At 44.9% G+C, this 27,825-nt stretch overlaps 1 protein-coding gene across 2 annotated transcripts in view; it reads right to left on the reverse strand.

Moving 5' to 3' along the window:
- Nucleotides 1–27,825, reverse strand: part of LIFR (LIF receptor subunit alpha) — a 682,553-nt gene that overhangs the window by 213,251 nt on the left and 441,477 nt on the right. The window lies entirely within an intron of this gene.

Here is a 27,825-nt window from a genome sequence, read left to right on the forward strand (position 1 = left end):
ATAACCATACTCATGTACTTATCACAGAATTTTCTAACACCCAAATGTATTTCTAATGATCTAAGCATTCATCTAAATGTCAAGGAAAAGCTTAAGTCCCACCAAAAGCGAGATACACCTGAGCTAGCTAGGCCTCAAATACTCAAAGTCAGAGATACTACTTCTTGATCCAGGCAGTGCAAATTAATTCCTGTTTGACGGGCCTCCTTCTGTGGGATCCCACCATCTCTCGCTCTGTTCATGATCTGGGTGTTGTTCTGAACATAAATCCAGGCAGTGAACAATTATGTTCATAACAATTGTTTCACCTTTTGTGTCTTACAACATAACCTGCCTCTAACTCAAATGATTGTCCTTGCTCTTGCAGTGGTGCTCAGCCACAGAATTTAAACTGGCCTCCCTACTAAAACCCTAGCTAAATGGCAGGATCCAGAGCTAAGCCGCTCATCACTTCTGGTGGACGGGCTTGCTTTAAGGTAAATAATATAAATATATTTTGCAGCAGGAATGCAGTCTCTGAAAACAGAGAAGTCTGGGGAATAATACCCCTCTAACTCCCACCCCCTCCCTGTGACTGCTCTGATCTTACCTTTCACACAACACAATCAGACAATTGCTTCCTTTTTCCCTACGCTCTGAAGACATCTCCTCAAGGTCAAGAAATCCCTGAACATTAACCTCTTTCGATAAGCCTTTGGAATGCTCGTCCACTTATATTTGGTATATCATTTGACTTTTATCTAAGATGTATACTCTTCTACATGAAGTTTGGAGTGCCATCCTTAAGGTACACTGACATGACTGCTAGACTGACCTGTTCTCCACAATAATAAATAATATGATACATTATAACTTAGCATGCACTATGAATTTATAGGCAATTTAACAGAGGCTCACATAATTAAAGGTAGAGGTTCAAGACGACATACATGTTTATTGTATGGCAGGAGACCGAACCATATGCAATGTATTTTCTATACATGTATGGCAAGCCGTAAATACCTGCCTTTAAGTTCCAGATCCCAAAAGCAAAGTATGATATACGTGTATTGGTATCATCACAGATAAAATTTTGTTTGTTAAATGTGCTTCCCACAATGAAGTTACATGTATTCAAAGATGGTGTGAACAAGCAATTGACCGGAGCAGTATAGTAGGTGTATCACCTTTTTTTAAGCATACAATCTTTGATGTAACTGTCTGTGTTAAATGTAGTTGATTACATTTTATGTAGGAGCCCTGGATTTAAGTATTTATTTACATGATATTTTGGGCTGTGTTTATGCTTTTTTTGCATCTCCTATTTATTTCTATTTCTTGGTCCTTGAAAAAATCAAGTTGGAGCAAGTAGAGTTAAACATGTATTTAACTGGTAAATGCAAACTCATACTCAGATATCAATATGTTTTCAGTGCACTATCTAGCCATACATAATGAATTCACCAGACAGTTTCCATTTTAAAAATGAATATTGACTGGGAATCATTAACACCCATTTGTAGTTGTGTATAAAATAAGTAAAAACTTGAAAGCAGGAGCACTAGTTATATTACAATTAAAATGTATGAACGTTATAAATATAAAGAAAGTATTTCTATATAGTTACAGTCTTGAAATCCATGTACTACCCAAAAACCACTTAAATAAAACTGGAAAAAGACATTGGAGGTTGTGGTAACAAACAGAGAAAACATAAAAGGTAAGCAGTAATTATAGATGAGGAACAAAAAGGTAGTACATCAAAGAATAATCATAGGAGGTGCTTATTTATTTGAAAAGCAGGAAGTGCTGTCCATAACATCAGTTACATGATGCTTAAGTTAGGATGGGAACAATAGTGTTATGAAATAGGTATGTGATGGATATTTAACACAGACCAGAGAGTAAGAACAAACATTTCATAAATACATATTTACTATGAAGAGAGGTAGAGGTTTGTGCCATCTCAATTGTCAATAAATATTCATAAGAAAATTCAGACGTTCTTAAGAAGTTGAGCGTGCTTAAGTTTTATTTCATTTTTCACAGTATAGTAGGACAGCCAACATGTGTTTCGTCCAAAAGGCCTATTTGGGCCGTGGGCTTTTTCAAGGCTGATGGGGTCAACAAGGTGAAGAATGAACGTATGTGGGAAAAATAAGATCCCATTTCAAAGGTGAGAAAAGGAAAAAATAATAATAACAATGAAATTAGGATATATTTAATAAAGTGGAGAGAATGGAATCATAGAGAACATAGAGGGGCAGGGCAAAGAAAGAGAATTAAAGTAAAACGTCGGAGAAAAGAGAAAGATGGGGTTGTGAGGAGAGGTTGGAAGGGAAGGAAGGGAAACGTCAGAGAGAAGAGGGAAATGTAGCGTGGGGAAATAGGGAGGAAAGAGAAAGACAAAAGGTAAATTAGTGTAAGTAGAAACAGAAAGAGAAAACAAATTAAATGGTGGAAACAGTTAATTAGTAATAAGTCAGATTGAACACATAAGTTACCGGTTTAGACTTTTAACATGCAATTGAAAATAAAGTGTTCCAATTCGGGCCAACATCAATACAGAATCTGCATAAGTAACAGTACAAACCGAAAATGGCAACTGGTATTAAATACATTCCTGAGAAATCCAACATCTAGAATAAATGGGTGGGCCCAAACAAACATAAATGCACAAAGGGAAATGCTGGTGAAGGCAATTGAAGGTAGGCATAAAGCTGCGCTTGAAATTCTGAGGTAGCCACATTGAGAACAGTTTGCATCCTCTAAAGTGTATAGGTAGTAAAGTGCATGTAACATAGTATTCCAAAGGTGGCCTAACCCTGGAAAAGCTCTTTAATTCTACTGTGTTTGTGAATATGTATTCGTTGTTAGATCATAAACAATGTGGCAGTCAAAAAAGCATTAAAAACCCAGTAGGGCATGAGTAACATGAAAACAGTAATGTTGGATCACCAACATTGTGGCAGTCGACAAAGCGTTAAAAACACAGTTGGACTTGAGTAACAGACTGCATTCGTAGGTAAGGAGTTGTATAGTTAGACTATCGAGATAATAATAGTCAAGGGAACTGATTTGGCTGAGGGAAGTGACAGAGAAAAGGAAAGGATCCAGAACTAAGCCCTATGGGTTACTAGCAGAAGTGATGGATGGAGAGTGAGTAGCAACAAGAGACTGAGAAAGAGCAGTCAAAGAGATGAAATTAAAACCAGCTAATGCCAAAACTTTTAAATGAAGATTGGATAGTGTGGAAAATAAGGCAGGGTGAACAACAAAGCAAATGTGGTGAAAAGATTGAAAAAGAAAAGAATACAGGCGAGGCAATAGAAGGGTGAATAGATGCCTGTTCTAAGATATGAGAAAAGAGTGGAAGAAGAGTCTAAGGAGTTTGATGATTCGGTAACTCAAGGAGTCATGTGGGTCGCAGGACAAGTTGGCTGTATATGTATTAGTTCAGCTGGTTAAACAAGAGTTAAAAGAAATAGCTAGATGTAGCAATTGAATAAGTTACTTACCTTCGGTAACGCTTTTTCTGGTAGATACAATATCTGCCTGTGGATTCCTCACCTTGTGAATATCCCCCTTGCGTCAGCAACGTTCGGAATTTTTTCTTCGTAGCATGCCGGCGTGGACGACGTCATAGGAGCACGGCATCGCGCGCGACTCCGTCTGACGTCACCGACTCCTTATTAGGCCCACGTCGGCGTGATGACGTCAGTTCCTCCCTTTTTTCCATGCCTTCGAGGCACACGGACGGACCAACGACAGCAAATATGCATATATACAATGTACACAGTAAATACAAACCATAATAGCACACAGTGCATAGCAAAGGTATCAAAACCCAAAATATATACAAACAATAAAACCAGGTATAGCAGAGTGGACAACGGGGAGGCGGGTGGGCATGTGAGGAATCCACAGGCAGATATTGTATCTACCTGAAAAAGCGTTACCGAAGGTAAGTAACTTGTTCTTCTGATAGATACATCTGCCGTGTGGATTCCTCACCTTGTGAATAGAGTCCCACAGCAGTCCCCACTCCCGGAGGAGGGTGACCACTCTGCTATACCAGGAAATCTTGGAGAACAGAACGCGCGAAGTGGCCGTCCCTCCTCACCTCAGAATCCAAGCAGTAATGCTTCGCAAAAGTGTGGAGGGAGGCCCAAGTCGCGGCCCTGCAAATGTCCTCAACAGGTACACCCCTAGACAAAGCAGATGTTGCAGACTTTGCTCTAGTTGAATGAGCTCTAATACCCTCAGGAGGGTCCTTACCCGCCAGTGAGTAGCAAATCTTGATGCACAGGATTATCCACCTGGAAAGTGTGCGCTTGTGCACCGCTCTGCCCTTCTTGCAGCCAGCAAAACCAAAAAACAGCTGGTCGTCCATCCGGAAGTCTTTAGTTCTGTCCAGATAAAAAGACACCGCCCTCTTAGGGTCCAGACGGTGTAGCCTCTCTTCCTCCTTAGACGGGTGAGGGGGAGGATAGAAGGTAGGGAGGGTAATGGATTGTCCTAGATGGAAGGGAGTTACCACCTTAGGCAGAAAAGCAGCCCTGGTCCTGAGAACCAGTCTTTCAGCATGAATGGTCAGGAATGGGGGTTTGGAACTAAGAGCCTGAAGCTCACTCACCCTCCTTGCCGAGGTGATTGCTACTAAGAAGACAGTCTTGAAAGACAAAAGCCTCATGGGACACTTGTGTAAGGGTTCGAAGGGGGAACCCATCAAATAGGTTAACACAAGATTCAAATCCCAATGAGGAATAACAAAAGGAGTAGGAGGGAATCTATTAGTGAGTCCCTTCAAAAATCTTAAAACCACTGGAGACTTAAAAAGAGAGGGCTGATCCGGCAAACAAAGAAAAGCCGACAAAGCCGAAAGATACCCCTTGACCATGGCAACAGCAAATCCTTGCTGCGCCAAAGAAAGAGCAAACTGCAAAATGTCAGACAAATGAGCCTTCAAAGGATCAACATCCCTCTCCCTACACCCAGAGACAAATTTAGACCACCTATACGAATAAATGGACTTGGTGGAGTCACGCCTGGCAGAAAGAATGACATCCACCACATCGTGTGGGAGAAAAGGAATTCAAGTTGCCCCGTTCAATCTCCAGGCATGGAGGTGTAATGTCTGGAGGTGGGGGTGTAGAACCTGCCCCTCCATCTGAGAGAGGAGGTCTGCCCTGTGAGGGAGACGGAGCGGCGGGTTAGAGGAAAGGTGGAGAAGGTCCGTGTACCACACCCTTCTTGGCCAATCCGGGGCGACCAATATGACTTGGGCCCGGTCCTGGCGAATCTTCCTCAGAACCCGAGGAATCAAGGGTATGGGAGGAAACGCGTAAAGGAGTTGACCTTTCCAACTCAACTGAAACGCGTCCCCCAAGGCTCCTTGCATCGGAAACTGGAGACTGCAGAATGACAGGCAGTGAGCATTCTCGCGAATGGCGAACAGGTCCACCCGAGGAATCCCCCACATCTGAAAGATGTCGCGAACCACCTCCGGATGGAGCCTCCACTCGTGGTCGGCAGAGAACTGCCGACTGAGATTGTCTGCACGAACGTTCAGAACCCCGGCCAGATGATTTGCCATCAGACAAATCCGATGGTCCTGAACCCAGGACCAGAGACGCAGAGCCTCTCTGCAGAGACACTGTGACCCCACTGCTCCCTGTTTGTTGACATACCACATCGCGGTCGTGTTGTCCGTCAGGACTTGAACTGACTGACCGCGAAGGGAAGGGAGGAAGGCCTTGAGCGCCAAACGTATCGCCCTCAATTCTAGAAGGTTGATATGAAGCAACCTTTCCTCTGGAGACCAAAGCCCTTTGACCTCCAGGTCCCCCAGATGAGCACCCCACCCTAGAGTGGATGCATCCGTTATCACTGTGGCCACCGATGGAGGAAGTTGAAAAGGCTTTCCTTGAGACAGATTGCCTTCCACGCCCCACCAAGACAGATCCGCTGCAGTTTCTCTGGAGATCCTCACTGACTCCCTGAGATCTCCGTTGTGCTGATACCACTGCCTGCGGAGGCACCACTGGAGTGCCCTCATGTGCCAGCGTGCATGATTGACCAACAGAATGCAAGAAGCCATCAGACCGAGCAGGCGAAGGACCTTCAGGACTGGAACGACCGCTCCACTGTAAAATAAAGGAATCATTTCCTGTATGTCGCTAATCCTTTGAGGAGGAGGGAATGCACGACATACAGTAGTGTCCAGTACTGCACCTATGAACAGGTTGCGCTGGGAGGGCATCAGGTGAGACTTGGGTACATTTATCGAAAAATCCAACCTGTGTAACAACTGAGTTGTCTCTTGCAGATGATGAAGCACATTCTCCGGCGACTCCGCTTTGATCAGCCAGTCGTCCAGATAGGGGAACACAGGAATCCCCGATCTTCTGAGATGCGCAGCCACCACTGCCATCACCTTGGTGAAGACTCGAGGCGCAGTAGTAAGCCCAAAAGGAAGGACCGCAAACTGGTAGTGTTGCGATCCCACCGTAAAACGGAGATACTTCCTGTGCGACTTCAGGATTGGGATGTGAAAATACGCATCCTGCAAGTCGATCGACCCCATCCAGTCTTCTTCCATCAGCGCTTGAAGAACCTGTGCAAGTGTGAGCATTTTGAACTTCTCCTGTTTGAGCTAGAGGTTCAAAATCCTGAGGTCCAGGATTGGTCGAAGTCTGCCTTCCTTCTTGGGTATCAGGAAATACCGGGAGTAGCACCCCTGACCCCTTTCCTGCTCTGGAACCACCTCTATAGCACCCTTTCTGAACAGTGCCAGGACTTCTTCCTGCAGGAGAAGAGGATGGTCCTCCGAACAATAACCTTGGCAAGGAGGGTAATTGGGAGGGAACTCCTGAAAAGGAAGTGCATACCCATTTTCTACGAGATTGAGAACCCAAAGATCTGATGTAACCGATTCCCAATCTCGTAGAAAATGAGTAAGCCGACCCCCTACCGGACCCACATGATCCAGAATGGTGGATCTAGGGCTGCTTTGCTGATGCGGGTGGGGGTTGGGCATTATTGGAGGAAGTGGAGGAAAAGGAGACCCGACGTCCACGACCCTGCTGTCTACCCCTATAGGATTTGTACAGAGGGTTCTGCTGCTGCTGTTGTTGCTGTTGGCCTTGCCTGAAGGGACGAAAAGAGGATCTACCGAAACCTCTAAACTTCCTAACTGCCGACCCTCTCGTCTGGAGACCCAAAGATCTTGCAGTAGCCCGGCTATCTTTAAATCTTTCCAAAGCGACATCTGCCTTTTTTCCAAAAAGGCCAGTCGCGTCAAAGGGTAAGTCCAGCAACGTGGATTGCACATCCGCAAGAAATCAGAGGATTTCAGCAATGCGGCTCTCCTGGTGGCAACAGTAGAGCCCATAATCCTGGCAACAGAATCAACAGTGTCCATGCCACTCTGAATTACCATGCGTGCCGCAGCCTGAGTATCGGAGACCACTTCATTAAAGTACTTTCTATCCTCCTCTGGAAGCTTAGATGATAACTGCTTCACAGAATCCATAAATGCATGGACATACCTCCCCAAAAGACAAGTAGCATTAGTGGATTTCAGAGCCATGCTACCTGAGGAGAAAATCTTCTTAGCAGACTGATCCAACTTTTTAGATTCCTTATCTGCTGGCACCTGGGGAAAAGAACCTGCAGACCTGTTGGAACAAGCGGCCTGTACCACTAGACTCTCTGGTGAAGGATGAGAAGAGAGAAACTCGGGGTCACCAGGTGCTACTCTGTAGCGTCTTGCAACAGACCTCGAAACAGCAGGAGCAGTCAACGGCCTCTTCCAGACCTCCTTTATCGCATCAGTTAAAGCCTCAGTGAATGGCAATGTAGGCTCAATAATAGAAGAAGGAGAGTGCAAAACTTCAGTAAGGATGTTTGGCTTATACTCAACAGTAGGTAATGTTAAGTTGAGAAGATCTGCAGCCTTCCTAATAACAACATGGTAGGGCGCCACTTCCCTAGATGGTGCATCAGAAACTGAAGGCAAACCCCACTCAGGAGAGAGCTCCAGACCACTAGCACTATGTAGGTCTTCAAAATAATCATCCTGATCAAGAAGCTCACCCTCTTCCACATCAGAATCTTCACTCCTTTTTTCTTCCAAGAGACGCTGAGCCCTGCGCCTTGACCACTCCACACGAACCGAAGTCGACGGATCCGGTAACGACTCCGACGGAGCCGGTTCCGACGTCGAGCGAGGAGCCGGGGCAGCTGGAAGACGAGACTCACGGACTGGCGTGGCACTTCGATCCAACCCACGAGGTCGATCCGGAGCCCGCGAAGCCGCATGCGGAGTCGAAGACCTCGGCGGAGCCGTAACGAGCCAAGGTGTAAGTGGCGCCGGCATAAATGGCATAAATGGAGCTGGGGCGTAACTCTGAGGGATGCCCAAGTTGTAAGACAACGGACCCATGGGACCAACAGGCGCACCAGTGGGGTACATTGCTCTCGAGTAAACTCCAAACATCGCATTAAGGAAATGCGAGGGGTCCTGTCCAGGACCAGGAAAAGGAGGGTAAGAACCTACTGGATGTTCTGAAGGAGGACGTTCCGACATAGGCTCATTTTGACCCTCTTGATCCATGGGAGTTTCCATAGGAGTCGGAGTTCGAGGAACTATCTCTTCTTCTCCGAAGAATGTTGAGACACCGGATCCGGTTCTTGTTCCGGAGTCGGGGAACATCCGAGAGACTGAACAGGAGAAGGAGAAACGAAGTCCTTATGATGCTTACGAGACTTCTTCAAATCCGAAGACTCCTTTCCGGAATGATGCCTAGAGCTGTGCTTTCTCCTCTTGTGTTTTCTCTTCGAAGAGCTCGAAGCGTGACCCAAAGCCGACCTGGATCCAGATCTCGATCTCTCCCTGGATCTCGACTTCGCTCTGGACCTCGACCTCGAAGCTGATCTAGACTTCGAGCGTGATTTTTGCCTCGACTTCGAGCGTCTCGACGTCGACCTCGAAGATCTTCCAGTCTCTCTTCCCTTTACCTTCGCAAGAAGAAGTTTTGCTTCACGTTCTCATAACGCCTTAGGGTTCATCTTGAAACAGGACCGACAGTTCTTAACATCGTGGTCCGATCCAAGACACCATAAGCAATCGCCATGAGGATCGGTGATTGACATCATGCGAGCGCAGGACCCACATTGCTTGAATCCTGTCTTCCTCGACGACATCTTCGATGAAGAAAGAAGAATTAAAGGAAAAAACAGCAACACTCTAATAGTAGAAGACACTAAGTATCGCAGAAGATCCCAGAAACCGTTAGCGTCGAAGACGCGGAAAAAAGGGAACTGACGTCATCACGCCGACGTGGGCCTAATAAGGAGTCGGTGACGTCAGACGGAGTCGCGCGCGATGCCGTGCTCCTATGACGTCGTCCACGCCGGCGTGCTACGAAGAAAAAATTCCGAACGTTGCTGACGCAAGGGGGATATTCACAAGGTGAGGAATCCACACGGCAGATGTATCTATCAGAAAGGAAGATTACATAAGCTGTAGGAGGAAGGACGTGGTCTGGAAAGGCATGTTTTATGGTTACTTCTAATGTCCAAGATCATAGAAGAGATAAAGGAGAAGAAGAAATGAAGGGGAAGAATAAGAGACAGGTATGTGAGGAGAGGGGAAACAAGATTCTTTATGCAGTGGTTAAGATGTTGAGTGTAGATGTGCAGTGAGGAAAGTGGGCTATTGCAGTAGGGAGATTTGATACTGCCACTTGGGAGGAGAAATGTAAGCGTGTTCTAGTTGTGTGTAGACATGAGGTGTCCGGTGATTGAGTTTTTTCTCCATTTTCAAAGGGTTGCACTCTTGTTGGCTTTTAATGCTCAAATAGATGGAGACGATCCAAGTCTGTGGAAAAATGGCTGCAGGGGAATAGTGTATATCAAAATTAGTTCTCAACGTTCTGCTGAGCTCTTCAAATGAAACAAAGTTCAAACATTTATGATGTTCTTATGAATTTGAAGTAGGCATAATGGCACAATGTTTGCGGAATATTTATGTTTAGTGATCAGGATTTTGGGTTAAGGCTGGAGACAGACATGTATATGACGGCATGATTACAGAGGGGTGAGGAGTGAACAAGAGGTTTGAAACAACATGATCAGAATGAGTGGACTGCCATGCTGGTGTGCATTAGAAACACGAGGAAACAATGTTTCCACGTGTGCAGATGATGGATGGACATAATATACACACTGAAAGTGGTGATGATCGTAGTGAATCTTGAAAAATGGGGCAGTGTTGAGCAGGAGAAGGCCAACTACTCAGCCCATTTCACTGCTATGAGCCATGTGGTAAAGTCCAGTGAATTTGGTATGTAAAGCACAGCTTCAGCAGCGTTTGGACGGATACAACACTCAGCGATGATAGTGTAGTGAGGGATGGTGAGAGTTCAAATGGTAAGTCATGACAGCTACCGTGTTGCAGTTTATCGGGTGCTCCTTATACAGAATCATGAAGGAAGGAATTCAGTGTTTTGTATTCATCTTTGCTTTGTGTTTAATCAAGGGGATAGGGAAGTAGGGTGGTAAAAGATCGCTAGGCCTAAGAAAACATATAAAGCGGGGTTGGGGCATAGAACAGTGAGTAGTGTTGGTAATGTTTGGAGCGGCCATGAAAGCATATGACTTTGTGGAATAGAAAGCAGACACATGATGTGGGAAGATGTGAGAGATATGCTTGTGTTGTAATGGAGGAAAAAAAGAAGGGGTGTTTTCGTTGCAGCTCATTCGTTGCAAAATAGCACAATTTAATGTGTAGAAAAGGGGCATACCTTGCTTAAAGCAGTCCTTTAACTGCAGGTACAGAAGCCATTTGTGTTGCTGGGACATTGAATGATAGTGACAGAGAACTGATCAAAATGTACATTAACAGTACGTAGCTTAGAAACTTTTCAGTCATGTTTTCTGTATAATAACAGGGCAGTGTTTTATTAAACATACCGATGCTAGAGTGTATAATATATAGAATGGCTCACAGTTGAAAAGCTTACTGATTTGGAGGCATTCAGGAGAAGTGTGGGAGGATGCTGTATTGGGAGGATGCTGCATCATACATGAATAAATGTGTTGTGGTGGTATGCCATCAGTCCAGATTAACATAACATATTGAGTACTGAATGTTGTAAACTACAGTTCTTTTGGCTTTCGTTGCAAGAGAAAGAATGGAGCTAAAGTTGAATACAGCATGGAATTGGCACACAGGGTTCATTCATCTATGACCTGAGTGAAGTGAGCAGAACTGGACATAGTTCTTTCACAAACAACTTCATGAGATTCATTAGTCATCTGCTGTACTTATATGGAGCATTATTTCCAATGAATTAACCAACACCTTAATTACATTGCGGTGCTCTCAACCTACCCAAACAAGCAAAACAATCAAATTGAAAATAAGTAGCTGCCCACTGCCAAAAAATCATAACCTATGAATTAAGGCATTTCCACCTAAAAAGTTTGAATCAGCACTTGATAACTTGGGATTTATGTAACAATTTCGTTCATATGCAGAAGAAATGGGTAAATGCTAAACAATGTTAGAGACAATCCATCCTTTTATATGTTATGTCGTGGATTAACAAAAAAAGGAATACATGCTTGCTGGAGTAGGAGTAGCTCAATGATTTGCAAAGTTGAAATCATAAAACATTTCTGACCGAGAGGGACTGTAGAGTCATTCTAAAGTCAGATTGTGCATGTTGTAAGTGGCAATCAACAATACTAACATGCAGGGCATTCCAGTATTCAATGAGGAAGGTGTAGATGGCCAACTCGAATACACCCTAATACACCATTTCAGTTTATGCCACTAAATTCAGTTTGAATCTAAAACATTTCAACTTGGTATTTTTATGATGTGGACACCAGAAATGTCTTCTTATATGTTTGATCCTTGGTGATAGTAGGTGTCCTGTATACCTTAGCTATGGTACAGAGATCCAGTATTGGTCAGTAACTCTCTATACATAGAACATATCATAACATTTGTGTTTTGTAAAGAGGATGTACTAAACCAATGAGCCATTAATCCCAGCAAACTAGGCCATGGGTGGCTATTACTTTCACTTCTTTTAACCAGGTAGATGTAGACGGCTCCCCCGACAGGGTGTAGTTGGGTCCCACGCAAGTCAAGCGCGAGCGGGAGGGGAGACCTGCCGCGGCAGACGTGCCGTGTGTCCTGCCCGGAAAGCCTGATGGAGAGATCTACTTTTTCATGCAGCGCTAGCGGATAGGCACCTGTACTATCGCGCCCAGGAAGCAGCACAGCCCTGGGATTTATTAAATTGGGGACCCTCATGCCTGCCCAATGTCAGCATAAGCCAGGCGGCCCTTTTTCTGGGTGGCAGAGGGGGCTTTTCAATCACCGCCTTCACTGATCACGTTATGCCTGACCCTAACATGGTGATCCCGAGGCACCGGACCTAAGGATGCTCTTTAAATGCTTTTCTTGATACTTATGTAACTTTTAACTGATTGCAACATTATTGTTTCTCTTGTAAAGCGCTCGGATTCCTTCGGGTCTCGCTAGCACTATATAAAACTCATTAATTAAATATGTTCCCATTTAGTACTCTTTCTCTCTTTGTTTACTTCTCTAGCTCCTATCCCCTCTCCCCTGAATCTCTCCCCTTGCCTGCTTTTCCCCTTACTTATTTGTGCTTATTGTTTATCTAAACCTTACAAGTAACTATGTTGCCATGCTCTAATAACTGTGTAACCTTTGTAACAATGTAACCTGTAACTAGGATCTGATACTCATGTAAAGCGCTCGGATACCTCCGGGTCTAGCCAGCGCTATATAAAACCTTTAAAATAAAATAAAAAAGGAGAGGGTACCACACCTTCACATGGAATTGGTCTTCCCAATGTACTTGTGTCTGGCATTCACCAGCAGGAAGAGTACATGTGCATTGATGTTGGCATCACATAACGGCTATACTTGATCACAGAAAGCTTCTGCCATACTGCATGGATTCTTAAGCCCATTTTTGCAATGTCTGTTTAATGAGACTGTCCTTGAAGTGCTCTCTTCCAGTTCTCATGAGTTGCTGCTTGTCCAATTTATAGACATTTAACATTTGCATTTACACGTCTATCTTTGCCTCGAGATATAGGCAATGATACTGAATAATCAATGATGAACTTTACGTACTTTACTGTCTAGGCTAACCTTGTGCACGGCAGGGTGCCTCAAGAGTTCGACAGCAACATTGGCTACGGCTAGCATGTATTTGAATGCTGGAATGCAGAATCCATCTAGATCTACTTCTTAGTCTATAGAGTAGCTTGGGTGATAACTCCGGAAATACCTATATCAATGGCTTGGTGACCGAGGCAAGCAGCAATCTGTATGTATATACGCAAAGAGACATAATTTCACCCAATTTAAGAAAGAAGCAATGGTGTAAAATATATATATATATATATATATATATATATATATATATATATATATATATATATATATATATATATATATATATATATATATTCACTGAAAAAACCATAGGTTATAGACCATATATAGTTAGGAATTAGCATTTAAAAAACCTTATTTTACTCACACAAAACCATTGAAATTCCATATATAGTTAGTTGCACTAACTATATATCGCACACCCGCAATCCACTGCTGATCATGTCACATATTACATCATTCATGACATGGTCAGTGACATCACTGATGACATCTCAAATGACATCACTGATGACATCACTGATGACAACATCCAGTGACTGTATGTTTCTGTAAAGTTAAAATATGTCTTACATATTGAAGAATGAGTGGATGTATAAGTGTCTGGATGAAGGATTTAGTAGGTGCGTGACTGACTGTATGAGTGAGTGATTAAATGTGTCTCACTGAATGCATGGGTTAGTGACTAAACTGTCTTAATTTGTGCATCATTATGTCTGTTGTTCTGTAAACTGCTGCATGTGTTGATCATTAGCTATACGAGAGGCTATATGTGTTATTAATTGGTTGCCCAAGTATTTCTATGGGAGATTGAGTTTGTGTGGGGGTGGCTGGAAGGTGTGTGACTCTATGCATAGATGTGTGAGCAGTTTATTCACTAGGTGTATGAGTTCAAGAGTGCATGTGGAAACAGCTACATGGGCAGTTGACTGTGTGCATGAGTGTATTGATGAGTGAATGGATATCTCAATGCTACATGTCATAGTAAGTACATATGTAAAACACAGTACATGTGAGAGTTGGCATATATAAATAACTGTGCATGAGAGCCACTGAATGAGTGCGTGGTTGTATCGATCATTGTGAACTTGTATCAGGGATTGTATAAGAGAGTAAATATGTGTTAGTATATGTTTCAATAAGTAAGGTGTGTTTAACTGTATAGTTGAAGAAATGGAGGTGAGATTGTTTCTTTGCATGACTGACTGGGTGTGTGAGTAACTCCATGGATGAGTGGCAGTGTGTGAGTGTCTGTATACACTGAGTGTATCTAAGGTTATATTAGAGTCTGAAGAGGTTTATCGTATTAGCACAAGAATGATGTCAAATGAGATGTCATCAGTGATGTCATCAGTGATGTCATTTGAGATGTCATCAGTGATGTCATCAGTGATGTCACTGACCATGTCATGAATGATGTAATATGTGACATGATCAGCAGTGGATTGCGGGTGCGCGATATATAGTTAGTGCAACTAACTATATATGGAATTTCAATGGTTGTGTGAGTAAAATAAGGTTTTTTAAATGCTAATTCCTAACTATATATGGTCTATAACCTATGGTTTTTTCAGTGAATTTTCAAGGTTTTGTAAATGTTAATTCCTAACTATATATGGTCTATAACCTATGGTTTTTTCAGTGAATTTCAATGGTTTTTTAATAGCAAATATCATAAGCTGTCGAATGTCAAGTACGTGGTAAGTGAAAACATTTTCGTGTTTATGCACACTGATCTGCTTTGAATGGTGCCCCCCCCCCCTCATTTCTATTAGGAGTACTCTCTCTTTGCAGATAGTGAAAGGTAGTTAACGCAGGCCTTTGCCCCCGTTGTAATCCGTCGTGCCTGCTTCGCTCTCCATTTGATTGATTGTTATCCAAGTATTTACTGTTTTAGAATTAGTTCTCTTTGGTTCATTCTCTATTTACAAACAAACACAGAGTCGCAATACTCTGTTTAGTCTTTGCAGATAACGAAAAATCGTGTAAAAAAAAAGAAAAGGAATCGAGCAAAATCAGTAGGCCACTAATGGGATCTCTTTTTGACCTCGCTAAAATAGAAACATTAGGAACAACCCCTCATGACAAATACAAAACTAGTGAGATGAACTGAACTCCACACAATGATGGCTGCAAAACAGCTCGGCTCCGCCACCCACCCCGCCCAAAATAACGATAAAGAACGGCTGCCATGATTGGTTGCGGAATGACCACGACGGAGCTACGAAATGGTGCTGCTCTCATGCTAACCCCAGCTTCAGTCTGAAACATCCAGAAACACTGTAGACTACCAATTCGATCAGTTCCGGTAGCGCCCCAATGTAACCCGGTAGAGAAGAACTAGCCCTCCCCTCTTTGACTGATGGTTCTTGTTGCCTGTCACTTCTGTTGTCATTTAACAGAACTATTTAGCCTGCTGAAAGGGGTTGTGTTCCGACCGCTGGTTGGTGGAGACATTTTGACTATATTCTGTACCTGCGTTGTCGCGTAATGCGTCATATGACGCGCCGCGTTAGCGCATCCGGAAGTCATCCGGGGCGCGCAGCGCGTAACGTAAGCATAACAAGTCATGTGACTTGTTAATAAAACTTTTCATTGGTTCATTTTACTTTTCTTATTGTAATGATGAAAGGCTTGGTCATATGACCTAAAAATTACGCTTTTCATTACTTCCGAACATTATTTTTTCTTAAATATATGTTATAATGTTCCAGGCTAATGTACTTTCCCGGAAATTTTACAACTGTCCTGCAAGTAAAATATATTCTTTTTTCGAGAAAAAGAGCGTTTCTTCGTCCCATGACGGAGCCGTTGAGCAAAAGAGGGTCGACCTGCTGTCTTAGTCGCCGATACGCCTGAATATGAGATTCTTATCGATCACTTTATGTTGCAGGAATAGAAAACACAACAGCCCTTGACCATTTATCTTTACTGCGTTCCTTCGTATTATACCTTTTACCCTTCATGTAATTGGTCTGCTTTATTTCACTTGCCTTTTAATGATTCTAAAACAGTCACTATTATTAAAAACTTTACCAATGTATATACTACTACCATGTTTTCTTTTAAAAACCTTTATTGTGAAAATTTCATTATACAAATACGAGCCTATAACCACGTGGGCCTGCCACAGAGCAAACTGTAATCGTATATGATGAATAGACATTTACACTGTAGAGGAACGTAACGGGCGGGCCATTAGGTTGCAAGAACTAAGGTGTCTAACAGTTACGGAATCGGTGGACGTACATTTTATAATTAAAATACGACAGGGCCAGTTACAATAAAATTATCTAGATATACATTTGCGGGCAAGTACCATGGGTGACGTTAATTCGAACTTTCAACAGTACAGTAATCAATAACACATCAGAACTTAATATCAATAGGGATGTCGAAATAGTCAATCAATTCTCGACCCCGCCCGCCATGTGCTTCAAAACTGCATACGTATCTCGTGATTTCAAGGTTCTGCAACCAGTACACAACAAGGAGTTACGAGTCCCATTTATTCCGGCGCCATTTTGGGCGAGGACGGGCAGGTCTAGGATATAGTCAAAATGTCTCTACCAACCATCGACTATGATGATGTTCATATGCTGTATTTATTAGAGTAACACTCATCTGTCCACATGAAATTAATTTGCCACAATCTAAACATGTCATTTTAATCTTTCCAAAGTTCTTCTAAATATTTGGGACCGTTTCCCTTGCCTCTGAAGCTCTCAGTGCCACTTCTTTGATGAATGTACTAGCAGGTCAGGGGTTCTCCTCCAAATCTCTCTTTTATGCAGCACTATAATTAATTGGTGCCACCTCTCCATATGACGATGCATGGTATAGTTACCACAACTATATTTTTTTTCGGTTCCTCTGGAGAGTTCATCGTGGCAGATGAAGCGTGTAACGTACCGGGCATTTACCTTTTTTTGCATGTACAGGAAAGGAAAAAAAAATCGAGCGTCCGAGTTCTAAGGTGTCCCAGGGCCATTTTAGTGGACCAGGCCCAAATCCAAAGAACAGGCCGCCATTTTGAGAGTCCTCTTGCAGCCGCCTGTTGCTGTAGCATCAAGAGCAGCCGAAACTCAGCTGAATGGCAACTGAAACGGTAAAGGGGCGCCCCACTACAGCAGACGAGCCTCCACCTAGGAAGGCCCATTCACGCCGGCTCCCCCCCCCTTCGGGCACCCCACGCCGTTATTCGGAGCAGTATTGTAGGATGGCCACACCAGTGCGGCAACTTGCTAGACATCACCTCGGTGGTAACCGAATCTCAACGCCTTGTGGTGTCTTCTATTCAAAAAACATTGTTATGCTGCCTTCGACCTATTCGCCGCAAGTGCGCACACAACTCAACTGCATAGCTTGCTAGATACCACCTCGGTGCCATCCGGATCTTGGAATGTCAGCACCTTTTGGTGTCTTCTCTTCAGAAAATATTGTTGCGCTGCCTTTGGCCCCATTCGCACATCAGTCCGCTACTGACGCCATCTCACAGGCTAATGGGGCGCCCCACGCCGACTTTCAGCATTGTAGAATGACCACACCAGTACAGCAACTTGCTAGACATCACCTCGGTGCCATCCGGATCTCGGCGCCCCACTGCAGATGAAGTGCCTCTCAACTATGAAACCACCACGGTGACATCCGGATCTTGGCGCGTTGTGCTGCCTTCGGCCTATTCGCACATCGGTCCGCTACTGACGCCATCTCACAGGCTAATGGGGCGACCCACGCCGAGTTTCAGCATTGTAGGATGACCACACCAGTACAGCAACTTGCTAGACATCACCTCGGTGCCATCCGAATCTTGGCATCTCAACGCCTAGTGGTATCTTCCATACAAAAAATATTGTTACGCTGCCTTTGGCCCCATTCGCACATCAGTCCGCAACTTAGACATCACCTCGGTGCCATCCGGATCTTGGCATCTCAGCGCCTTGTGGTGTCAGTCAGAAAATATTGTTGCGCTGCCTTTGGCCCCATTCGCACATCGGTCCGCTACTGACGCCATCTCACAGGCCAACGGGGCGCCCCACGCCGACTTTCAACATTGTAGGATGGCCACAGAAGTGCGACAACTTACTAGACACCACCTCGGTGCCATCCGGATCTTGGCGCGTTGTGCTGCCTTCGGCCTATTCGCACATCGGTCCGCTACTGACGCCATCTCACAGGCCAACGGGGCGCCCCACGCCGACTTTCAGCATTGTTGGATGGCCACACCAGTGCGGCAACTTACTAGACACCACCTCGGTGCCATCTGGATCTTGGCGCGTTGTGCTGCCTTCGGCCTATTCGCACATCGGTCCGCTACTGACGCAAACTCACAGGCCAACGGGGCGCCCCACGCCGACTTTCAGCATTGTAGGATGGCCACACCAGTGCTGCAACTTGCTGGACACCACCTCGGTGCCATCCGGATCTTGGCGTGTTGTATTGCCTTCGGCCTATTCGCACATCGGTCCGCTACTGACGCCGCCTCACGTGCCAACGTATTTTCTCCGCATTTTATACCCTATGCCGCATAACAGGTCATGTGACTTGTTTATAAAACTTTTCATTGGTTCATTTTACTTTTGGTTTCCTAATGATGGAAGGCTTGATCATATGACCTAAAAACAACACTTTTCATTGGATGAAAACTTTTTTTTTTTTCCCAAACGATGAAAGCCCCACCTTGTTTCTGGATGTTTCAGACTAAGCTGGCGTCAGCATGAGAGCACCACTATCTCGTAGCTCCGTCGTGGTCATTCCGCGAGCAATCATGGCAGCCGCTCCCCACCAGAAGCCTGCAGGAGTCGGGGCCCCCAAAACTTTTGATGAATTCTCAAGGCGGAGGGGACGCTTTCGAGAATGGGGTCCAAGACCTAGCAGACAAGCGTCCGATTTCCAAGGTGTCCCAGGGCCATTTCAGTGGACCAGGCCCAAAAAGGAAAGAGCCTGCCGCCATTTTGAGAGTCCTGTGACAGCCGCCTATCGCTGCACCGCAAGAGTGGGCGCAACTCAGCTGAATTGCGGCTTTTGACACAGTGGACCAAAAACGGACGGAATGGCAACTGAAACGGTAAAGGGGCGCTCCACTACAACAGATGACACTCCACCTGGAGAGGCCCGTTCACGCCGCCTCCCCCGGGGCGCCCCACGCCGTTATTCGGAGCTGCATTGTAGGATACCAAAACCAGTGCGGCAACTTACTGGACATCACCTTGGTGCCATCGTTCTGCTGCCTTGGAACTATTCGCACAACAGTTTGCTACTGATGACCCACCCCCCGCGACGCCCCACGCCGTTATTTGCTGGGTGGCAACTTACTAGACATCACTTTCGTGTCATCTAGATTTCGGCGCGTTCTGCTGCCTTGGAACTATTCGCACAACAGTTTGCTACTGATGACCCACCCCCCGCGACGACCCACGCCGGAAATCTGGACGTTGTGCTGCGTTGGGACTATTCGCACAGCCGACCGCTACTTCGTTGTTTTTCCCTAAAAATGTTTATATGTTATTACTATTTTTGTTTTCTTGTATATATTTATAAATTATTAAAGTTTTATAATCTTACTACTTTGTCGGAGTGCTATATATTTTTAATGTGACACATAATTGTAAAAACTTTGATGTACAAAGAGTCATCCCTGGAATCTTCCGCTTCACGCTCGGTCCCCTCCCCAATCACAATACAGGATGGTTTTCAGATAATAGCAACGCTTCTGCTGTGACGGATCTCATCGAGTGTGGGCCTTGATCTACTATAACTCCTTTGAAGAGGGGTGATTCTTTACAGCTGTGGCCATAAACTACATCTGCAGGGCTAGCTGATAGCCTAGGACCGGCCTGGACAATCGGACACAGAGGAAAAGGAGTGTCAGAGGGTGCGGTAGTGAATAGGGCGAAAGGGAGGTGTCGGGCGGGCACAGGGTGTGATTCTCAGGGAAGAGCAGCGCAGATGGGGGGAGGTTTATTACCCATGCATAAGACAGAGAGCGGGGGTGACCACTGCCTGGGTGAGATGCTTGCGAGGGTGGGGAGCCATGCTAAGGATCGACAGCGTGCACAGAGTGGGTCTGGTCAAGGCATCTAAAATGGCTGCCGTGCACGACAAAAGTGTGGCATTTGAAAAAAGACAAGATGGCGCAGACAATGTTTTTCAACACTTCCTGATTTCCTTCGAATCGAACGTTAACAGACGTTGGGGCATATTACCAAAGTTAAGCGATATTTATCCCTAACGATGCATTGCAAAGATTTTTTTACCGTCAGAAATTATCGCAGATAAACCTTGCTATTATCAAGGTTTATCGCAAATACGATAAAAAACGACCGCAATGCATTAATATCGCTGAAAACTCAGCGATATTCATGCATTACCGAGCTAATGCTCTTAGCCATGTTATCCACCTCCCATTGGATAACATGGCTAAGAACTGCTCAGGGCAGCTGTTACTTTTTGGAGATATTCGCGCTTATCTCGAATATTTCCAAAAGTTGATAATAGGAGATAGCGATGTTAGCGACTGTTTCCAGTCGCTAACATCTTGGCATGCCCACTTTGCATGTCATTAGTGATAAATATCACTCACATGCAAAGTGGGGCCCAAGATGGTCGCTATCTCCTACTAGCCGTCGCTAACTGGTGTTAGCAACAGCTAGGTAATACAGATATAATTTTATCTCCGCGAAGCGGAGCGCTGTTACAGATATATATCTTGTTTTTGAACGTTAATTTCTCAAAATCCACTGAAGCACATATATTGAGACCTAGCAAAGGCACATCGGGCTACCAGTCCCTACAATTTTGCCAAGTTTCGTGCAAATCCATTCAGCCGTTCGATTATTATTATTATTATTTTTTTTTGCCCCGCGGGGCCCTTTTAAAACCTCCACATCAAACCTAGGGGGTCAGCGAGGATCTACTATGCCCCCTTATGGTCATTTGCCCCTTCGCTTTGGCCTCCTCTTGTCTCTCGATCCTACCGAGAGACAAGATGGCGGCCGCTACGTACTGTTTGGAATGTTTACAGACACCGGAGAGCCAACCAGCTTCGCTTCGCAAAGCTCCGTAACGCGAAAAGTACGCGAAGCGGTGCGCTGTTACAGATATATATCTTTTTTTGAACGTTAATTTCTCAAAATCCACTGAAGCACATATATTGAGACCTAGCAAAGGCACATCGGGCTACCAGTCCCTACAATTTTGCCAAGTTTCGTGCAAATCCATTCAGCCGTTCGATTATTATTATTATTTATTTTTTTTGCCCCGCGGGGCCCTTTTAAAACCTCCACATCAAACCTAGGGGGTCAGCGAGGATCTACTATTCCCCCTTATGGTCATTTGCCCCTTCGCTTTGGCCTCCTCTTGTCTCTCGATCCTACCGAGAGACAAGATGGCGGCCGCTACGGACTGTTTGGAATGTTGACAGACGCCGGAGAACCAATCAGCTTCGCTTCACAAAGCTCCGTTGCGCGAAAAGTACGCGTCCTGGAGCGCTGCCCGGTCCGCTGTTACAGATATATATCTTTTTTTAAACGTTAATTTCTCGAAATCCACTGTAGCACATATATTGAGACCTACAAAAGGCACATCGGGCTACCAGTCCCTACAATTTTGCCAAGTTTCGTGCAAATCCATTCAGCCGTTCGGGCTAAAAGTGAGGCCAACCGCCCTATGGAAAACTCAATGTTAAAAACACGTTTTGGGACCCCCCTTTTTTCTCGACCCCCCCTGGACGAACCCCCCCCCAATTTTCAGGGGCTGCTCAGAAACAAAATGTGCCATTTTCCTGAAAATTTCAGCCAATTCCGTCCACAAACGCCAAAGTTATTAGACATAGAATTTTCAAAAAACCCATAGAGAAAAAATCCTAACTATATATACCTACTGGCGACCGCCAGTAGGTAATATATATATATATATATATATATATACGAGTTTCCCAATGCAGAGACGCACTCAACAACGGATAACTCAGCAGAGTTATTTTATTTTGCAAAGCAAACCTGTTTCTCTTGTGTTTGAATAATTTGATCGCCGGACGCGTTTCGAGCCTCCAATAGCTTGGTGACCGAGGAAAGCAGCAATCTGTATGTATATATACGCAAACAGACATAATTACATATATCAAGATTATTAATTATATATATCCAGAATCCCAGTGAACGACCGCAACAGGCCAAACAAGGGCACAGATTCCAGTTGAAGATGCAATGAATCAGTTTATTGCTTTAGCATGTCAGGATGACGCGATTCAACCACAAGCCTGTGGTCTTGATCACATAGCGCGCTTTTAAAATAGACATTGTTTTTATAGTATCTATTAGTGACTTTTCGATGTTTATTGTGACATGGTAAAAACGTGGCAATTTTGCAACATGCAGTAAAAACATCATGTCATCTGCCGATGACAAGACACAAAAATAACAATCAAACTTCAGTGACCGACATAGACAAAAGACTAGTGCTCTATATAACAGTGCAAATGGCCCAGCATTCTGTACCTCCAGTGATGTGCAGTGTGTTAAGAGGTAAGTAAGTGTGGGGAAAGATAGAGGCATTGTCAATGTGTGGAAAACTGTATTATGATAGTCTCCCAGGTCGTGTCAGTGATAGAAACTAGTTCTATAATTAGATGAGATAACACCAGTATATGTTCCTGAAAACCACCGTGGATGCCATGTGGCACGGGTAAAATGCAAGGAACCAGGTATTCCATCATCACTGACTGGGGAACATTCGTTGAAGCGCATCTATTGCAGCCTTTCAGTGTTAGTGCCCATGCGGTTAACTAGTTTGCACTAACACATTTGAAGTCATGTTGCTATGTATGCTAAGTGCGGGTACTTGAGTGGGCCTAAGTGTTATAAGAGTCATATGGAGCATGTCGAAGTCTGCGTGTGATGTGTGTTGTTCACTAAATGGCCATAAAATATGAGCATGTTAATCTACTAAACAAAGGGGTCACTAAGGAATAATATTGGAAGTAAGTTAAGTAGGACGGGGGAAAGTGTTGAGGTGCCGTGACGTGCGAGTACTAAACCCTAAAGTTGCTCCCAGAACTGGCGAGCCTGGTGCAGTGTGTTAAAACAATGTTCCTATTCGTGAGAACAAGAAATGTAGTAGGTTAAAAACTGGACAACCAACTAAAAGTCAGCCGACTTTTAGAAGTCAAATGGGCAAAAGTGTGTAAATGCAACTGTGGGAATTTCCTTTTACAGGAAGTTGTAAAGGTCTTCACTGAGATTCAGTCCTGTCGGTGCCTTGGTGTTGAGTTCAATTATATACTTGGACTACAGTGTCTTAACAATTTCTCTCTATTTTACCCACAAGTGGTGGGATGCAGTCAACTACACAGTATTTAAGGTGGTACAAATTGTTGTGATGTGTTTCTTTAAAGTGCCTGGCAACAGGATATGCCGGGTCACTGTTGACAATTGCTCTAATGTGTTGCAAGATAAGTAGGTGCATCTGGAGCTTAGTGCTCCCTACATACCTGAGCCCACAGCTGCAGGTAAGAATTTAAACTGTGAATTCCGTAATGCAAGTGAGTTTTTGTTGGATCACTATAGATTTGTTCCTGAACTCCGCCGTGATTTGGGTGGTGTTAACTCCAAATCTGCACACCCTGCAGTTGCTGCACTTGAAAAACCCTTTGACACCCGATATCCAATTTGTGGTATTAGTTATTTCAGGGCTGTTTCTAACAACAGCATCATGCATGGAACTAGCTCTCCTATAGGTGATGTCAGGCCTAGGGGCAACCATGGGTCCTAGTGTAGAATCAGTCTTGATGATGCCCCAGTGTTTGTAGAAAATTGATTTAAGTGCATGTGCCTCGGTGTTGTGAGTGATGATTAGGCACGTGGTTACCCAGCTCTCAGTGGACAGCTCTGTTTGAGTATCTGGGTTGTTAGTGTTAATATATGTATAGAACTATAAATAAATCTAAATGCTGCCCTCTCATGGGGCTTTCGGATCACAGATTTTAATGGCATCAGCTATTTCACCAAAATTCCGCCAAAGCGTTTCGACCCTTACGCTCTTGTTCACGGCAGCTGAGTTTCTTTGCGAATTACATCCCGTGCTCACAAGCCTTAAATGCTCCACAGGCATTCTGGTACTTGTAGTTGAATAATTGTTAACCCTATAATTTTGGCTGGATTCTCACAGTTATTACTGAACAAAGGTCCTCCTTTAAAACTCTAAGCAGCGTTATCATGGGATGTCAGCATGAGTTCTTCACGCATAGTGCTAGTGTCCACTGCTGTAACATCCCACATGGATTAAACTCTCCTGCATTCCTTGCGTGAGTGTCAATTCAAACTTTCCTCCAGCAATGCTTATGTTGTTAAAAAGGTTTTGAATCCAAGTTCCAGTCACTCCAGTTAGGCAGTCGTAATTGCCGATTGTGCCTTTGTAAATTCAGAAATCGCAAGATCGCAGACATCCATGTCAGCTTCGACAGCTTCAACAACCGGGCCACCACTGCAGCAAACTACACCCCACAACCACAACACATGGGGACCCACTAGTCACCTGGACCAACATCAACGACGACGACACCATCAAAACAATGAGCACCATCCACTCCAGCTCCCCATCAGACACCATCTGCCACCACACCCTACGCACTCGCCTCCACAACACAGGAATCCGAGGCAAAGCACTGGACCGGACCACCTCCTTCCTCACCAGCAGAACACCGAGCATCCGCTTCCCTCCCTTCCGATCCGAAGCCACCAAGATCACCTGCGGCGTACCCCAAGGATCCTCCCTCAGCGAGACGATGTTCAACATCTACATGAACCCACTCGCCCACATCGCCAGACTGCATGACCTCAACATCATCTCCTACGCCTACGACACACAACTGATCCTCTCACTCACCAAGGACCCACTCACCACCAAAACCAACCTCCACGAAGGAATGGAAGCCGTCTCCGAATGGATGTGGAACAGCCGCCTGAAGCTGAACTCGACAAGATGGAGGTCCTCATCCTCGGCATCACCCCTTCTGCCTGAGACGACTCCTGGTAGCCGACCGACCTGGGAGCAGCACCAACACCCTCCAACCATGCACACAACCTGGGATTCATCCTCGATTCATCACTCTCCATGACCAAGCAAGTCAACGCCATCTCATCCTCCTATTTCAACACTCTCCGCATGCTCCAAAAGATCTACAGGCGGATCCCCACTGACACTAGAAGAACGGACACCCAAGCCCTCGTCAGCAGCAGACTGGACTACGGAAACCCCCTATACGGAGGAACCTCGGCCAAATTGCTGAAACAACTACAACACATACAGAACACCTCTGCACGCCTGATCCTTGACATCCCTCGCTACAGCCACATCACACCCCACCTGAGAGACCTGCACTGGCTTCCCGTCAACAAGAGGATCACCTTCAAGCTCCTCACCCACAAAGCACTACACAACACCGGACCAGCATACCTCAACAAACGGCTCACCTTCTACACCCCGCACCGCCAGCTCCGCTCCACCGACCTCACCCTCGCCACCGACCCCGCATCAGGAGAGCGACCGCCGGCGGCAGATCATTCACCTACCTCTCCGCCAAGTCCCGGAACACCCTCCCCATCCGCCTACTGAAGACCGAAGACCTACTAACCTTCAGGAGGCTACTCAAGACATGGCTGCTCGAGCAGTAGCAGCAGCCCCCCCAGCGCCTTGAGACCCTCACGGGTGAGTAGTGCGCTTTACAAATGTCTCGATTGATTGATTGAACCCAAGGACCCCAATTAATTATGAATTTGCATCGGCAGGAGAGGCAGTTTAGCCAAGCACCTGCACTCACCATATTCAACGAGGCAGTCTCGGCTTTACAGTTACGGAGATTCCCAAGGCAGTTTAGAAGTCCTTGCCTGTCTGGGCTGCTTTCGTCTTCCACTGATAACCTTATAACATTGGCTGGATTCGCACAGTTATTACTGAACAAAGGTCCTCCTTTAAAAATCTAAGCAGGATGTCAGTAACACTGACTTGGGAGTTCAGTACTGTACAAACTTTTTCCATTTAGCTGCATCGCAGGTTCTTGTTGTCAGTGGTGCTGGAACAAGTTTCAGAGTGGGAGTGCTGCCATTAATGTTATTTCACTGAAGTCAAAGGGATTATGAACAATTCAAGGATCACACAAAAACAAGGGTCACGTCCATTTTGCAGGAGAGAAGTAAGGGTGTGGTATCTAATCTGTGATGAGGTAGCACATTCTCATTTACATACCACACTTTTTCCATTGAAATGGGCACTAAATTTGAATAGGCATGCAGTCTTGCTGGTAAAACTGTAAAGCCCACAAATAATAATGTGTGAAATTAGGTTAACGAATATTTATCATTTGTGCTTCACCAAGAAAAGTATCTTGATTTGTCTTGAACCTGTTAAGATCTTTGTTTCGATCACACTTCAGAATTTCAGAACAATTGAATTAATTTGTGCTTTCCTAATTTCTGATATATTTTTAAATGTGTACAGTTCATTTACAGGTATTTAAACGTTGTTTTGTGCTAGAAAAACAGTGACATCCTACAGCCTTTCCTTTCACTTGTGCCCCAGCAAGATTTTCACCTAGGTCACATTTACAAAACCCTCTCACTTTACAGTGAGAGAAAAGTTAACACATGTTTGAAGACAAAGCCTGACAGTTGTTCGTTCATTCACCTTCTGAACTCCAGTATAGTTATTTGTGGGGTTTCTGCAGCAAAGCTGTACCCCTACTTCCAGCGCCTATGCTTCTTGTAGGCTTAAGCACTTACTTGAAGATGATCAAACAGTCTGGAGGTATGTTGAGATAGCCAAATTCTAGGACCTCAGGAGCCAACTCGCAAGATTTAGCTTCTTGGAGTTCTGTGGCTGAGGGTGCACTGGCTCTGTGTGAAAAGGTTGGCCAGTTGGGCAGCTTCTCGCCAGGCACTAGGGAGAGGTCCAGAAGAGTTGTACACCAGGGCTGCCGGGCCCAGGTGGGTGCCACTGGATGAGAGTGAGGGATGTTTATTGAAACCTCCAAACCACAAGAAGAAGTGGGAGAACGGCAAAGCGCAAATAAATATCCTTGACAAATTCATCCATAGTACAATTTCCATGAACTTTGGGTGTGGCCACCTAGAGGCAAAGGTTGGGTCTACGTCTGGGAGCTCCCAACGATGGCTGTACAGGAGGTGGAATAGTGGCTGTGATTCCCACTTGTGGACTTGTTGCTACATCCTGAAGAGCAGGTCTTCAAAGTTGTTTTCCATTACAGGTAGAAAATCTGCTAGTAGACGGACTTTGTAGCTGAATTGCGCACTTACAAAAGCCCTGAGCCAACGCAGACAACTGTTGTGAGTGCCTCCCTGCTTCTGCAGGTGGCACATGCCTGTCATGTTGTCCGTGTGAATAAGAACCGTGTTTTACTGAACATGAATCAGGAATGACTTGAGTGCTAGCTGGACCTCCAACGATTCCAGGTAGTTGATGATAAGACCCTGTTGCTATGATGTCCATATGCTTTGAACAGTCAAGTTTCTGAAGTGTACCCCCACCCGGTGAGTGAAGCGTCCATTGTGACGGTCATCTGCGGGACTGGGTCAAGAAAGGGCCTGCCTTGTAACCTATCT

This window comes from Lissotriton helveticus, chromosome 2_1 (genome assembly GCF_964261635.1).
Source record: "Lissotriton helveticus chromosome 2_1, aLisHel1.1, whole genome shotgun sequence".
Lineage (NCBI taxonomy): Eukaryota > Metazoa > Chordata > Amphibia > Caudata > Salamandridae > Lissotriton > Lissotriton helveticus.